This window comes from Papaver somniferum, unplaced genomic scaffold (assembly GCF_003573695.1).
Source record: "Papaver somniferum cultivar HN1 unplaced genomic scaffold, ASM357369v1 unplaced-scaffold_133, whole genome shotgun sequence".
In the NCBI taxonomy this organism is placed as follows: Eukaryota; Viridiplantae; Streptophyta; class Magnoliopsida; order Ranunculales; family Papaveraceae; genus Papaver; species Papaver somniferum.
In genome coordinates, this window is record NW_020622492.1 from 15,534,849 (window position 1) to 15,550,794 (window position 15,946).

Below are 15,946 nucleotides of genomic sequence, written 5' to 3' on the forward strand. Positions count from 1 at the left end.
CATTGGAGTAAATTGAGGATTCTGAAAGTACCTTTGCACGACTGAGTTCAAACCACTGATATTTTCGATTGAAAATCACCATTTAATGCTTACTGCGGAACATGACTGTCCCTCACTAAGAAGGGGACTTAATGTATATGGTGGATTTTCAACAAAGGTCAAAACCGTAAAATCATGATACATGTTTCTGACACGGCTTTCAGGCATTGATGATTCATATTTTACGAAGCCATGATGATTATGCATTTCGGAAGGCCTCCACTAGATGAACGTTCGATACCTCGCATTTCGTCATGCCCTCTATGTAGAATAACATAATTGGGCGGTTCTCCATAAGATTGAGAGCAATAACGCCTTTAGGACGTCGGTGACACTCGTTGTTCCCTGACTACATGAGAGGGACCCCCCTCTACATAAAAGAACGATTGGGAGGTTCTCCGTAAGATCGAGAACAATAACGCCTTCAGGACTTCGGTGACACTCACTGTTCCCTGACTATGTAGAGAGACCGTGTATAGACCCAGGCGGTTCTCCGTAAGATTGAGAGCAATAACGTCTCCAGGACTTCGGCAAACATCCGTTGTTTCCTGACTATGCACCACAGAATGGGTGTGACACTTTAACTGGCTAATATCCCTTCTTCAATAGATTAATTATACCGTGACATCCACCAATGGGTTCCTAGAAAATAATCTATCTTATCTTATTACTCCTATTTTATGGTCAAACTGACCACTGGTTCTATGGAATAGTAATAGATAAATGTATTGCTCCGATTTCATGATCGAATCCACGACTTGATCTCATGAAATGGTAATAGATATTACTCCTATTTCATGGTCGAATCCACGGCTGATCTCTTGAATTGGTAATATCACCACCAATCTTATTACTCTGATTCTGTGGTTGAATCCACGATCCCATGGAATGGTAATACGTATTTTATTATTATTCTGAATTCATGGTCGAATCCACAACTGATCCTATGAATTGATAATAATAAACTACTCACTTTTATTGCTCAATTTCATGAATCATTCTCCACTAAATTTCATAAATTAGTAATAAATACTCAGCAATCAGGCATCTGAGCTATTCCTGAGTGAGTCCCATAAAATGGTGCAAGTGTACTCAATCATGATGCACGAACGAGCACCCAAATGCGTGAACGAGCATCCAAAATATGGACAAATGAGAAATCCCACACAAAACATCAGAGAGAAAATAATAACATTAAAATAATGGAAAAGCGCCTTTGGGCCGGACTCATCGGCCGGCCAGCCATGCCTTAGCCGTGGCCGGTCCCATGCTTCCTCCATTATTCTCCTTATTTTTGTTGTTTTCATGAACCCATGAAGACTCCTCCATTCTAACAACTTTCCTTGTTTGAGCAAAACTCATGGTTTCTCCATATTCTCATGGTTTCTCCATATTTTCGTGGTTTCATGAAAAATAATAATATAAAAATAGGGAAAGGAGTCACGGGACCGTGCAACTTAGCCGGACGGCCATGCCCTAGCCATGCCCGGTCCCACACCTTGCAATCCCTAATCTTTCATAAATTATTATTTCCCTCATCTTGTGAAACTTCCCTGTTTCAGCAAAAATCATGGTTTCTCCATATTTTCTCAAATATTGCTCAAACCATGAAAAAGCCAAAAGTCAACATGGTCCCATGACCGACTAGGCTACTCACGAAAAGAATATTATATTTTTATTTTGATATTTATAAAATATTGATCAATTGAGCATACATGCTCATTCCTGCAAAAATCAAGAATTTCAGTCAAGATGAAACTCTTCTGAAAATTCACAATGTTGCTCGAACGCACATCAGAAAATGCTGAAACTCTCAGTATGGAAACACGGACACCATGGTAACACGTGCATGCCCTCTTGACCGACCAGGGTCATCCCTAGGGCTTGCACAAATCCGGTCCCACACGTTTTCCTAATTTTTACCTAATTTGTGCAATTACTCATATTGGGTCCAAGCTCTTTCCAAACAACTTGGGATTTGCTCAATCGTCCATAAGCCGGTCCCATACCATTCCTTCTTGGCTGGTCCCTCACTTTTTCATAATTAGGTTTTATCGCCTAATGCTCAATCGAGCACTATTTCAATAAATGATGAAACCAACATTTAATCGTCATTCCATCACCAACCGGTCAACTAGGGATCCTGGTGTACGCTCACTCAAGAAATTGGGCATCATATGGACGTCCATAGTCCCGTGTGGTCGGTCCCTCCTTGGCTCATGACCTATTTTTAGCAATCCGTCAATTAATGAGCAATCGATCAGAATTTAGGGTTTCGAAAAAACGCTCAACAAATTATCATTCTGAGCATGGTCACACATTGAATAAATTTATGTTGATCCAGCAAACAACACGCGGATTAATTATATAATATTTGGTAATCTACCAATATTTTTAATTAATATTTTTACTGGGTCCCGTCATTCCTAAATAATTTGCTGAATTGAGCAATACTTGCTCAATCCATCAAATTCAGTAAATTATCAGTAATTTGCTAAAATGAGCAATACTTGCTCAGTTGCTCGAATATTGATCTAATAATCAATATTCAATAATTTTTCAATAATCCGTCGAATTGAGCAATTGCTCAATTGCGCAAATATTGATTCAACTATCAATATTCAGTAATTCGCAATACTTGCTCAATTGCTCGAATATTGGTCCAACCATCAATATCCAGTAATTCGTCGAGCAACACTTGCTCAGTTACTCGAATGTTCCACTGAGCAATTCTCCATTCATGCTCAATTCAACAAAACCTAGACTGTCTAAATCAGTCAACGTGACTAATTCAACACACGTCTGTCATGCTGACTCCACGATTCGTGAGACATCAATCACGTCACAAATGGGGGATATCATAGGGTTTTGGTCTGGCGGCCTACGGCACGTGGATAATCCACAATGAGAGAATGTGAGTAAGTCATGCAACGGTTAAAGGAGTTAGCAAAGTAGTGGGTGAATGATCAACCAAGTCTCCGCACGACCCGGAACTGGTTTTACCACGATCTCCCACTGTCCCACTCTTTCACTCAAGAAACTGTCACACTTACAGGGATCAATGTGTTCACGACTCTGACAATATAAATAAGTCTTTGAATCCATGATTGAAGACAACGAATGATCACTAGCTATCAAAAATTGTCAACATAGAATTTCTCGAGTAACTACTCTCAAGAATTTGTCAATCTACCAGAACTTATTCGAACTCAGCAGTTCACCATTAATTATTGCAGAAACCTTCAACATATCCACAATCCTTGATCATCATTGATCCCACACAATTCTCAGCTTCCCTCTTACAGATCAACCCATCTCCCTCTTTGTGACCGAATTGACTCTGGAATGACCATTGTCTTGGTTTAGGCCGGAGTCTTACAGATCGATCTCTCGAATCTAAGCACTCCCTTTACAGTGCATCTGTGTGAGGTTCAGCAGTTTGCTCGGTTGAGGAATCTCGATCGTACGCTCGACTCTTCACTTTCCTAAAAAACCATCAAACCGTTTTTTCCCATCCATACTAAGACACATAAGTAAGTTTTCTATTTGTTTTATTATGGTTCTTGTTCTTCATAAATATAAGCAGCCATCAACTTTCTGTTCCTCATCCAGTATGTTCTCTGATTTTTAATTATTTTTCAGTCCACAAGCATACCCACTTGTGGTTGTGGCTCATCCGCATGATCCAAACCAGTTCCCGGTTGGATTAAGGATCTATTCAAGTTGTATAACCGTCGGATTTAGATAGTAAGTGGGGTGTGTCAGCACCATATGATAATGGAACCACATCGACGCCAGTCGGGCAGTAGCAGCTGTATCTGGCACTAGTGAGCAGTGAGCACCACAACAAAAGATGAGACCTATTTATTTTTTTTATTTTTTTAAATATCACAATTTGAAATCTACATGCGATATAAGATAATAGGTTTAGGCTTTCATTTTGGGTCTTCGAAGAACTAATTGTAGTCTTATTAAAGAAGAAAAACGGTAAAAACAAAAATGTTTGCATACATGTTGGTACTCAGTAGTTTTCCTTTCATTACCAATAATTTAGAACTTTACTTCTATTTCTTCAGAAATGAAGCCCTGAAAAAGAAAACCTGGAATAACAAATTGAAATATGAGAGTCTGTAGTTAGTTTTTGTGCTTTGGGATCCTCTCTTTTTAGATATGAAAAGGAAGTTCAACTTCAGTACTTGGTCGCAAAACCCTTGGCTAATAATGTTTGGTAGAATCAGTCGATTAACCAACCAAAGTAGGGCATACCGGGAGATAATCCCGTGGATTCTCCAGGTAGAGAGAAATTTTGGGGGGCCCCACAAGGAGATTTGCACGGGGGCTGTTAAGGGTGGGGTCCACCTCTTTTTTACTCTCACTCGGTATCACCATGGGATTATCTTCCCGGTAAACCAAGCATTATTGAAGTAGTTCCCATAAGTAGAGGACCTACCACATGGAACTGCAGGTTGTAGGTCATTTAGATTTGGTATCTATTTGGAATTTAGGCCTCAATGTCCGTTGCTTTCTTAGAATCAGGTATCAATTGTAACTTATACTATCATCATCACGACATAACCAATTATTTAATGCGACCGTCTTAGTGTTGTATCAAATTTATTTTTTACGACATTTTGAATTCCGTACCCAATTTATTTTATACGACATTTTAGTTTCGTAACCAATATATTTTATACGACTTTCTTTGTTATTCACCCAATTTATTTTATGAGACCGACCGAAGACAAACTGAGCAATCCTTCAGTAAAAATCACATAAGTAGCTAGGCAACTTTACCATCAACCAAGCGTATATTTTGAGGAAAGCAGTGCATATTGTGTTTCAGACAGTCCAAAAAAATAAACCGGGTAACTCCGCAACACGGACGGTATAAATTTCTTATTTGTGAAGGTACCATAAATTATGAAGGGTAAACCACTTTGAGGATAGTGTAAATTTAACTAGGTACCCATACCAGTCTGTAGATTGAAAATTAATGGGTACATTGTTTTAAGTTCCAACGGGATTGGCTAACATGATAGATTAAGGAGGTGATGGAATCCTGGTTTGTGTTTGCCTAAATCAATAATGTGTACATGAGGTTCTCTTTTGCCGGAGTTGCGATGAAAAGGAAAAAATGATTGAAAAGGAAAAAAGGAAAAGTTGATTACAGTTATGCCGTATGTCGTTCGTAGTTTTCTACCACCAACATCGAAAAGGGATCTACTGAGAATACGCATTAAAAATTAATAGTAGGGATTACAGTTTGGAAATTTGCAACGAAAACACCTATGAAAACCTGAAAGAATAACATACAGGTTCAGCCAATACACAAAAATAAAAAACTAGGCGTATAAACAAATACGTGGATAGAAAAAAATAACAGAGTAGATAGAGTTGTAAGTACTTGAAAGATAAATAAATACGTGGTTGTCTATGTGTTTCTTTATCTTCCGTCTCTCTTATTATTTCTCCTATGTTTGGTTGAAATCACCAATTTTTCTTTGTGGTCCCGTGTTCCGCTGCGTTCGGGGTGCCAATATTCTCAACACATCTGGCATCTTGTTTGTAAAGAAATTTACTAAATTGGACAAGAAAATTTCAACCATAATCATCAGTTGAAAGCAATTGTTAAGGACTCCGCTGTACTTGTATGGTGCCATCTCTGAAAGGTATAGCGGTTCAGACTGTAAACGCATGTTAAAACTTTAATTAGGGGCTTGTTTAAAGCACTAAGCTAACTAATTAGCATCAAAGTATAAAGCATCACCATTAACCAAGCAACACGAAGTCATTTGCATGGTAACTCGATAGAGTTCAGCTGTTTTAGTTTATACGATTTCACTTCAATGATAAACCAGAAAACAACAATCCGGTCATCCGATGGTAACGAGATTCTAAACATACATTTACAACAATACTCACACCGTTTCAAAGAGATCATCCTCTATTCTATTTTGGTCTGTCTCAAAATTATGTTCAGAATCTGTTTGTAGTCATATTTTTCCAATAAACTCTCTAATATATCCCTAAATTTTTTATATTCATAAATTCTTTTTTTTCAATGTGATCCAATCTAAAATATTAATGAAGTCCATATAACGAAGGGAACAAATAATCCTTCTTCTCTTTTTCGAAGAAAATATATATGGTTCCAAATTAAATTCCTTATGATGGTTATATACTCCATAAATATACAATCTTTTTATAGTCCGCGGGTTACAACACCAGAGGTGTCACTATCCATGCACAAAAATTTCAAAAAAACAATTTTTGATGGTTACAACACCAGAGGTGTCCTTATGATGGTTACAACACCAGAGGTGTCACTATCCATGCATAAAAATTTCAAAAAAACAATTTTTTCACAAAAAACCCATTTAACATAAACTGTTTATATTATTCTTCTAATTTAAATCACCCCAACAAAAACAAAAATCAACCCCACCTTTAATTTTATAATTTCCACCACCAACAACACACCATCGTGCCACCACCACTGACCACCATCGCCGCCAACCACCACCTCTGACCACCACGACTGCACCTCCAACACCATCGCCACCGCGCCACCCACCACTGACCACCATCGCCGCCAACCACCACCTCCGACGACCTCCACCGCCGTCCACCACCACTGCACCTCCACCACTGCACCTCCACCGCCGCACCTCCACAATCGCCACTGCACCACCACCTCCGACGACCTCCACCGCACCACCACCGCCGTCCACCACCACCTCCGTCCACCACCGCCATCCACCACCGCCGCTCCACTGCCTTCTTCCACCACCAACACCACCGTCTGCCACCAACACCACCGCACCAGCAGCACCACCACCACCATCCGCCACCATCGCCACCGCCACCAGCCAACACCACCACTATCGACCATCGTCGATCACCAATGCCGTTGACCACTACCGGCAAAAACCAGCACCACCTGCCGCACCGCCACCAGCACCACGACCGTCCACCACCACCACCGACCAAAAATTAAATGAAACCGATTTTGGTTTCATCATTAATAATGTTAGTGTCAAACATTCACAGATTAGAATGTCAGGTTTCAACAACTAATCCCTCCATATATAAATCATGGGAAATCATCACATGTATCAAAGGGAATATCATGAAACATAATCATATAGATTTATAAATTTCAGTTCACGTATTAGAGTCAAACCTTCTTGTCTTCTTCAGTCAAGAGTTTTTGAAGCGAAGGTAAACCCAGAAACTGCAAATGATAAAATTGCCAAGCCAAACAAGCATATACATGTCAGTAAGGCACTACAGTCAACATGTAAACTGGGGACCAAGAAGCCAAATCTTAGACAAAAAATGAATAATGGGTGAAGGATAGATTACACCAACCGCAGTTGATCAGAAGGTAGGAATTGACTCTATAATCTTCTTCCTTTTTATAAGGCAATTCCAAAGCATTAAGGTATCCCCACATTTTTTCTCTGTTTCCTCCTCCCACACCTTCTTCTCATACTTCTGCTTAAGTTAGGAATTGACTCTACCATCGCTGATGCCGACCACCATTATCGTGGACCACCGCCAATGCCGTCGACCAGCTCACATACCACCGCCACCACCAACCAGCAACTTATGGTAACGTCATCCACCACCCACCACCACCAAATATTTATAAAACCACCACCGTCGCCGCTTCGAACAAATCCAACCACCACTAGCCACCACCAACGCCAACCACCACCGATGTCAACAACACCACCGCCATTACCACCCTAAGTAGCACTACAACTGGCAATACCATCACCTGCGTAACTAAAATTTTGATGAAACCAAAAATGGTTTCATCAAAAAACTGTTTGGTTTCATCAGAAAACAATCCATCTCTGTATCATTAATGAAATATTGATGGAACCAAAACTGGTTTCATAGAAAATAAAAAACAAATCAGATGAAACCAAAACTGTTCCAACAAAAGAAATCACTTAGAAAGGTTTAGTTTCTTCAATAAAACCTCAAAAAATATTGATCAAACGCAGATAAAATAAATGCTTGTTTCAATAGAATACTATTTATCACCAACAACGTTTGTTTCACCGAAAGATTTCAAAAAAATTAAGGAAAAGTTACATGAAACTGAAATCGGTTTCACTAAATTTAGATGAAACTGAAATCGGTTTCATCATAAATTTCCTCTTGAGCGTTTTAATTTTCCTTTTCCTACACTTTCTGGGCTACAAATGTTTTCTAAAAATTGTTGTGATGGTGTATATATTTCCATCCCAAGCTGATAATATTCTCACTCAAGAGTAAAATTAAGATTACCACCTCCGCCACGGATCACCAGCTCCGCCGTCGTAGACCACCACCTGTTTCAACAGAAAAAAAATATCATATGACCAAACAAGATTGGTTTCATTGACATAAATTAAAAAAAGAATTTATCAAAAATTAGATGAAACCAATATTGGTTTCAGCAAAACGAAGAAAAAAACAGATGATACCAAAATTGGTTTCATGCAAATTCATTTTTAGTATCTCTAGTGAACATATTTGGACTTGTTGTGTACCTAGAAAAGATTATAAAAGTCAAGATGACAATTAAATGATTCAATGTAATCGAAATTCATGAACTATATATTGGCCTGGATTTCTATTCCTATTAAATTCATGAACTATATAATTAGCTTTTTTTTTCTTTTCTTTTAAAGCATATGTCCTAATTATCTATATAGTGTTTATAATTTTGTACATGTAATGCGATAGTGTATAATTTTGTACCTGTAATGCGATTATGCCTAGTGCTTGCATGATATCCAGTATTAGTTGGACGCAATCTAAGCACCCATTAAGTGCATCCATACAAAGAGCACTAATACAACCAACCACCACGTTGTTAACGAACTTGGAGACCTAACTGCATTAGGCATTTCACAAAACTGGATGAGGAATTCAATAAAGGAGCTTATACAGTAAACAACAATACAGGCTAGAGTGAATAATTGGAAGAATTGGAGAAGAAAGGGAGAAAAGGTCTTCACTTGCCTATAAAGTGCAAACATGTTTCCTTCCTTATGTACAAGCTTTCTCGCATTTATAACCAAAACAAAAGCCACTAAAAGAGCTGTCGTACGGCCAGCAAAATATCCCGAATAAAAGTATATTAGTTAAGGCCTAAGAAATACAACAGTTCCAGTACACAACAATGTTATATACCTTAGTCTCATTAAAGAGACAAAAGCTGCACTAAATTCAACTCGTTTGTGAAAGTTTAATTGGTGAGCAGGATCAACTTACCTGGTAAGAACGTGTTTTTGTTCTTTCCTTTTTTCGTTGTTACCCAGTAAGTGGTACCTAAATTCTAAATTGCCTCCACATCTGTTAACTCATAGTATATTCAGAACCATCATTGGTACTAATCAAGAAATACAAAAAACAGACAGAAAAAAATCAAATCATGTGCACAAACATGATAAGCTTAACCTAAAAAGAAAAAATCGAATCAACATTTTGTTATCTATTAACAAAGAAAAAGTGCCGGAACTTTAACATTTTGTTAAAGAACTAAGCAAATTATATCGAAAAAGTAAAATTTTCATGTCGGTCAAAATCATAAAGTTCCAAAATTTAAATAAAATAAGCTTCATACCATCTTCAACGTCTTGAATTCCACCCTTTTACTTTTGCAGTTTTGTGCTTTATCTTCATAATCTTCTGATCCCAGATTATGTTTGCGATAATAAAACCTAACTCCCAATTTTTACGAATCATTTATTCCACATTCCAAATGAGTTCTCTCTAGATTTATCCTTCAAAGAGATACCTTTCCCTATTGTATCCTTTCAGAAATTTCAATTCGATTTAATGGTAAGAAGATCTAAATCATTTATTAGGAGCAAAATTACATCCAGTCGATGGGATAACAATCTCTGAGGATTAAAAAGAAAAATCGCTAAATTTTTCAAAAACAAATTGGATCTGATCAAATTAAAATATTCATTGAGAGATTAAATACCAATCGAACAAAATCAGTATAAATTAAAAATTAACCAAAAGTAATCATACCAGAACTAATTGAAGGTCGTAAAATTGGCGGGGGTGATGGTGGAGGTGGTTTAGAAGTGAGATTTGATTGTATTGGAGTTGGAGAAGGTGTAAGTGGCGCTGGTGAGGAAGGAGGACGAAGAGGAGGCGGATCTGGCGTTGATGGAGGATCATAAATTGATAACGGGTACGACGGTCTGAGAGAAGGAGAAGGAGGTGCTAGAGGAAGAGGCGACGGTGATCATGGAAGATCTTGAAGTGACAGTGGCTTAATGGTGGTGCTGCGGTCGGAGGAGCAACTGGTGGTGGTGGGGAGAAAAAGAAGAAATGGAATATTAAACGAGTGGAAAAGATGGGTCGATAAGGATATATACAGTAAAGGGTAGGATAGAAATTATAAAAATTAATAAAAATTAAATTTAAATCATTTTACTTTGAAATGGAGTTTTTGTATCAATTTTACATGATATGATTTTTGTATGTCCTAAATAATATGGGTAGTGTTTTAATAGCTCAACGAGTATCACCTTGGTTTTTTATAGCTTATTATGATCTTTTTATCTCTATAATCTTTTCATCTCTTTTTTCCTTCCAAACAACATTTTTATCTCTATAATCTTTTCATTTCTCTTTTTTCCGAACGCCATGGAGCTAGCTTACCTACTTTGCCGCACAATGTTCACAATATTTTTCAGAATATTTTCTCTTTTACTTTGGTGATATTGTTTCCATAAGTCGAATACGTTTAATTTTTTTTTTTATTTCCTATTGACAATCCCATATCAATTTTTGGTAGTTTTTATTACTAACATTTTTATTGAAATGAATTAGGAAAGTACTTGAGGGTGGGCATGTAAACTAATACGGTCTTCTTAATATCTTGACAAAGTCTAAACGGACTATCTTTTTGAAACGGAGAGAGTAATAAAGACAGTGCACATAAATTATATAGAAAAGTAACGGTTTGAAATCAAGTCATGACTGATTTTATATGCCATAATGGAACTGAATTTCTGACAGTCATGACTGCAGAAAATATCCTACTTGGGGCACTTCACATGATCCATTTGATCCATTTGTTTTGAAATTTTTACAGATTAGAAATCACATAAATGGGTTCTTCATATCCAAAAATCTTCGAAATCCATGTAGTCTAAGTTCCTCATTTTAATTTCAAGATCTCTGCAACGTTGTACGAATTTTGTAGAAACAGTTCTCTGTACTACAACAGTTTCTGCCACTTTTCCTACTCTGATTATCCTGAAATTTTCACCGAGTGTTCCTGACATATCTAAGTATAATATACTCAAAATTAACTTAATTCTAACGGTTAGATTTCAGTTTATAGTTCCAACAGTACTTACATTCGAGATGTCAGCAAAACAGATTCGCAGTTTCTACTAATGTTTGATCCTTTAAACTAAGTTTCAAAGAAGTTCCAATCGTTGAAACTCATACAACAAGATTAAATGATGGGGAAAGATTGGCTTCCCGTTGCTGATGCTTCACCCAATCCATATATCCTAAAAACTCAAACTACAATGGCCTATTTTGTGTTTCCTCACCTGCCAAGATCCGTAATTAGCGTTTCCTCCCCAAAAAGATTGGAATTAGTGAATCCTTCCCTTGTTAGGTTTTCCATCCAATACTCGGTTAGCTGAGTCAGCTGTTATGCACAAGTGGTAAAAATTGTACGTGTGTCGCGTATATTACCCAAAACCCCCCTCCTTCTTCGAGTAAGTAAACCCAAATCTTATCGCGAAACCAATACCGTGAAATCCAAAACAATCTCAATCTCTATTCAAACCAAATTTGACAGATGCCCTAATTCAAAGATGCGGCTGTAATTCAGATGCTTTAGCTAAACCCTAATCTTCTCTAACAAAGATGCGTTTGTAATTCAGAAAAGAAATTGATGTTCTCATGAAAAAAGCTGAAATCAAAATGGGTATGAATATGAAATCGAGACGAGGAAGACAGAGAAGTATTAGGTCTTCAGAGAAACTGATGGGTTTGATGGATCTGAGATTAATTAGAGTACTGAAATTGATTTTTGCTGCTGTTAGTAGTTGAATTACTGGAGAACGATGATTGTGTTTGCAAGATTTGAATAGGGAAACACAGTTATGGCAGCAAAGATAAATCAAAGAAAAAATTAGTTGAGGAAGGTTGGCTTTGTCTTGTGCCTTGTGATTCAGGATGTCGAAGTTGAGATGAATTTATGAGCTCAGTGGTGGTAATTGAATTGTGGTACGGGTTTAGGTTGAATTAATTGAATGGTTAAGAAGGGATTAATGGAGTTGTTGTGCAGTGATAATTGAAATGTAGAAGGCAGTGATGCAGAATAATGATTTATGAAATTGAATTTCGATTGGCCTTGAACACAACAAGTTGGAGTTTTTTGGTGGCCGTAAATTGATGGAGATATTGTCGACGATTTGGGGGTTTTCGATGTGAACCGATCATGAGTTTACCACAAAAATGTATGGATTGATTGGTGGAGTTGTTACCCTGTCTGGTTTATGGATTAATTGTCAATGAAAAAAAAGTGAACTACTACGAAGAAAAATGGTGTTGGTCGTGGTTGTATGTGGATCTGCAGATGTGGAAGGAAGATGGGTAAATCTCTCCCATTTATTATTTCACTTTATCTACGACCGTTAGATCAAATTAGTACGTGAGGGTATTTCGAGTACTTCTATTTACACTTGTACAATTTTTGCCACACGTTCACAGGTGCTGACTCGACTAACCGAATAATGGATGGAAAACCTAACGAGGGGAGGATTCACTAATTTCAATATTTTTGGGGAGAAAACGCTAATTAGCGATCTTGGCAGGGGAGGAGACGCAAAATATCCCAACTACAGTCCTTAAGAATCGTAGATAGCCTACTTGGTTTCGATAAACACCCCATGCATTTCTTTGCAACTAAACTAGATATACTACTTCCATCAACACATATTAGCAAGTAAATGATATTGCATCCAGAATGTCTGCTGGTTTACCATTACGAGTATCTCCTACTATTAATGCACATAAAGGGAGTACAAGGAACAAAGTTATATTTACTTAAATCTCATTAAACAACACATTCTTTTTCATTCTAATTTCAACAAAGTTAAGACAAGGATAGCAACACCACACAGTACTTGAATTAAGTTTAGATTTGCAACAAACTTGGATTTCAAATGAGGCCACCACGTCATCAAAGATAAATGAAAGCAAATATTACATGCAAACCTTTTTCTTTTGAAACTTTTGCCAAACAGATTGTGGGTGTCTTTCTGTTGCTGGAGAGGTGAGCTTGTTTTGGTTTTTTTTTTTTTTTTGCCTCCATTTATGGCTCTACCTCCCTGCAAACTTAAATTGGGATACAACCCACAATTCTAATCAATTTCGAACACTTAATGTCTATAGAACTCTCACTCATTGTTATTTAACACATGATAAGTGATCGACAACAACTCACTTTCTTAGTTGTTTTCTTGGCGGGAATCATGCCAAACCCACTGGGAAACTTTCTCTAAAAATCGAGTTCAACTAAAACCCAATATTCGTAAGAGCGTCCACAGTGGGAGAGTAAACCCAAATATTTGGTCTTTTGAACAGACGTAGTGGAACGTACTATCGATCAAATTTTGATCAACGACTAAAACCCAGAGTATATTTGGTCTGGGACCAAGACTAAACCCAAATATAATCGAGCGTTGGTATACTTCACGCCCCACCACCAGGCGGACATATAGTGCACGTCCCATATCAGGCGGACGTATATTCCATGCCCCACATCAGGCGGACGTATAGTCTACGCTCCACATGGGGCGTACGCAAAGTCTACGCCCCATTTTTTTTTTTTTATTATTTTGTATGGGGCGGGCATTATACCCCGCCCCATTCTTTGTTTTCAAAACCATTTTAGTGGGGCGGGCTTTATACCTCCGCCCCACTTCTTTCATTTTTTTTTTTTTAGGATCTACCCAATCAGGCGTTGGTATAGTCTACGCCCCACACCAGGCGAACGTATAATGTACGTCTGACCAAATTTAGTCTTTCCACCGTAGCGTCACACACCATACTAAACCCAAAATTTGATCTTTTTTTCCCTCTTTGGTCTTTGGTTATACTCGCACCACTGCAGTTGCTCTAAGCCATTGTAAGATCTAATTACTTTGTATACATCTCCCATGAACCATGAACACCCAACAACACAACCCACTTTCTTCACTATCTCCTTGAGATCAAACCAAGTGGAGAAACTGAAGCTGCTGAGAAACAGAAACTGAGATTGGAATTATAGGGAAGCTACGGGATATAACCCTCTACCCATTTCCTATTTCGGGTAAGCTCAACCCATTTAAACTAACCTAATCCAACTACTGTAACTAACTGACTAGGGAAGGGTAGATTAGGAAGGAACCGGAATGGGTGAGTTGGACTGAGTTGGACTCACACATGATTGATAGGTTTTGGGCGAGTCTAACTAAATCGGTACCTTTTCATGAAATACTTAATATATGTGACCTTCTCTCTTTTTGTTACCCGGCTAATTTGGGGAATGTTACGAGATGACAAAATAGGCCATTAGAAATAAATTTCACACAATCCCTTATCTAACTGTTTTCTTACTACCTATTTTACCCCTGATTAATTAGTGTTAATTAATCGTATTAGGTGTTAATTAATCGTATTAGATGTGAGATCAACAAATGTAAATCGATCTTCAAAACATCAAAAACAACTGAATTTTTTGATTATTTTTTACGAAAACACTACCCAGAATTGGTTTATGTTCATGCACTTGTAAACCGATTCTGGGTAGTGTTCTTTGGTTTTCAATAAGAGCATCAGGAATCAGTTAACATTTGCATAGATAAAAACCGATTTTCATAATCGTTCTTTGTTGGCGTCATATATAAACCGATTGTTTCATATTCGTAAGAAAAAAATATTCATTCATTTCAAATCTACTCCTTTTCGTAGGAATCACGGATGCACTTAGCACGTGCATCAATCCGTTGAACCCCTGAGTGACCCTAGTGAACGAGTTATAGTCTCGTGATGGTTTGCAAGAGGTGTACCCCACAAAACCTACACAAAAACGACTAAAACTACCAATATTCGCCCGAGGAATCCGAGTCCGATTCACCCACCATAAAGTTCGGCCCGTACTCCGAAGTTTTGGATACCATGAAGTGATAGCTTGCATCAAATGTGAATGCTTCCCTCTTTTCATCCAAGTAGCGCGCTTTCACAGCTTTGTGCTACAAAAACACGACACAACTTACTTTGTTAGTTACAAATTCATCCACACACAAGATAAGAGCCAATCATTAGCATTAGGAATGATAAAAAGCAATAAAAAAATATGAGAGATAGTGTATTTTGCATTGGAGAAGGTAATGTTTTCACTTGCATAGAGAAAAATTCAAAAAAATCATGAGCATTTACCTTCTCCAATGCAAAATACACTATCTCTTATATTTTTTTTATTGTTTTTTATCATTCCCAATGCAAATGATTGGATCTTATCTTGTGCATGGATGAATTTGAAACTCATGAGCATTTACCTTCTCCAATGCAAAATACACTATCTCTCATTTTTATTTTTTAGGGATATTTTGACTTTGGGTCACATAAAAGTGACCAGAGTTGCGTTTGGGTCACAAGAGAATTTTAATTAGAGTTTGGGTCACATGACCGTGGTTGACCGTGTTGACAGTTAAAAAACTAGTTAAAATTTGAAATGACAAAATAGTATTAAGTTTTTAGTTTATTTACTAACTCTACCTACCATTTCCGTTTGTCAAACGTGTGGTTAAAATCTTTCATGAAAAAGGGCTGAGATAAACACACTATCCACCAAAACCTAAATCATTCTCTTCCA

General features: G+C 37.6%; 1 long non-coding RNA gene across 1 annotated transcript; it reads right to left on the reverse strand.

Moving 5' to 3' along the window:
* Window positions 1-6,807: 6,807 nt before the first annotated feature.
* On the reverse strand, window positions 6,808-8,929 carry LOC113333702. The gene is made up of 3 exons (XR_003352206.1): window positions 8,797-8,929; window positions 7,411-8,384; window positions 6,808-7,273 (listed from the first exon to the last, which is right to left on the reverse strand). It is a non-coding gene; the product is annotated as an uncharacterized LOC113333702 (long non-coding RNA).
* Window positions 8,930-15,946: the final 7,017 nt, after the last annotated feature.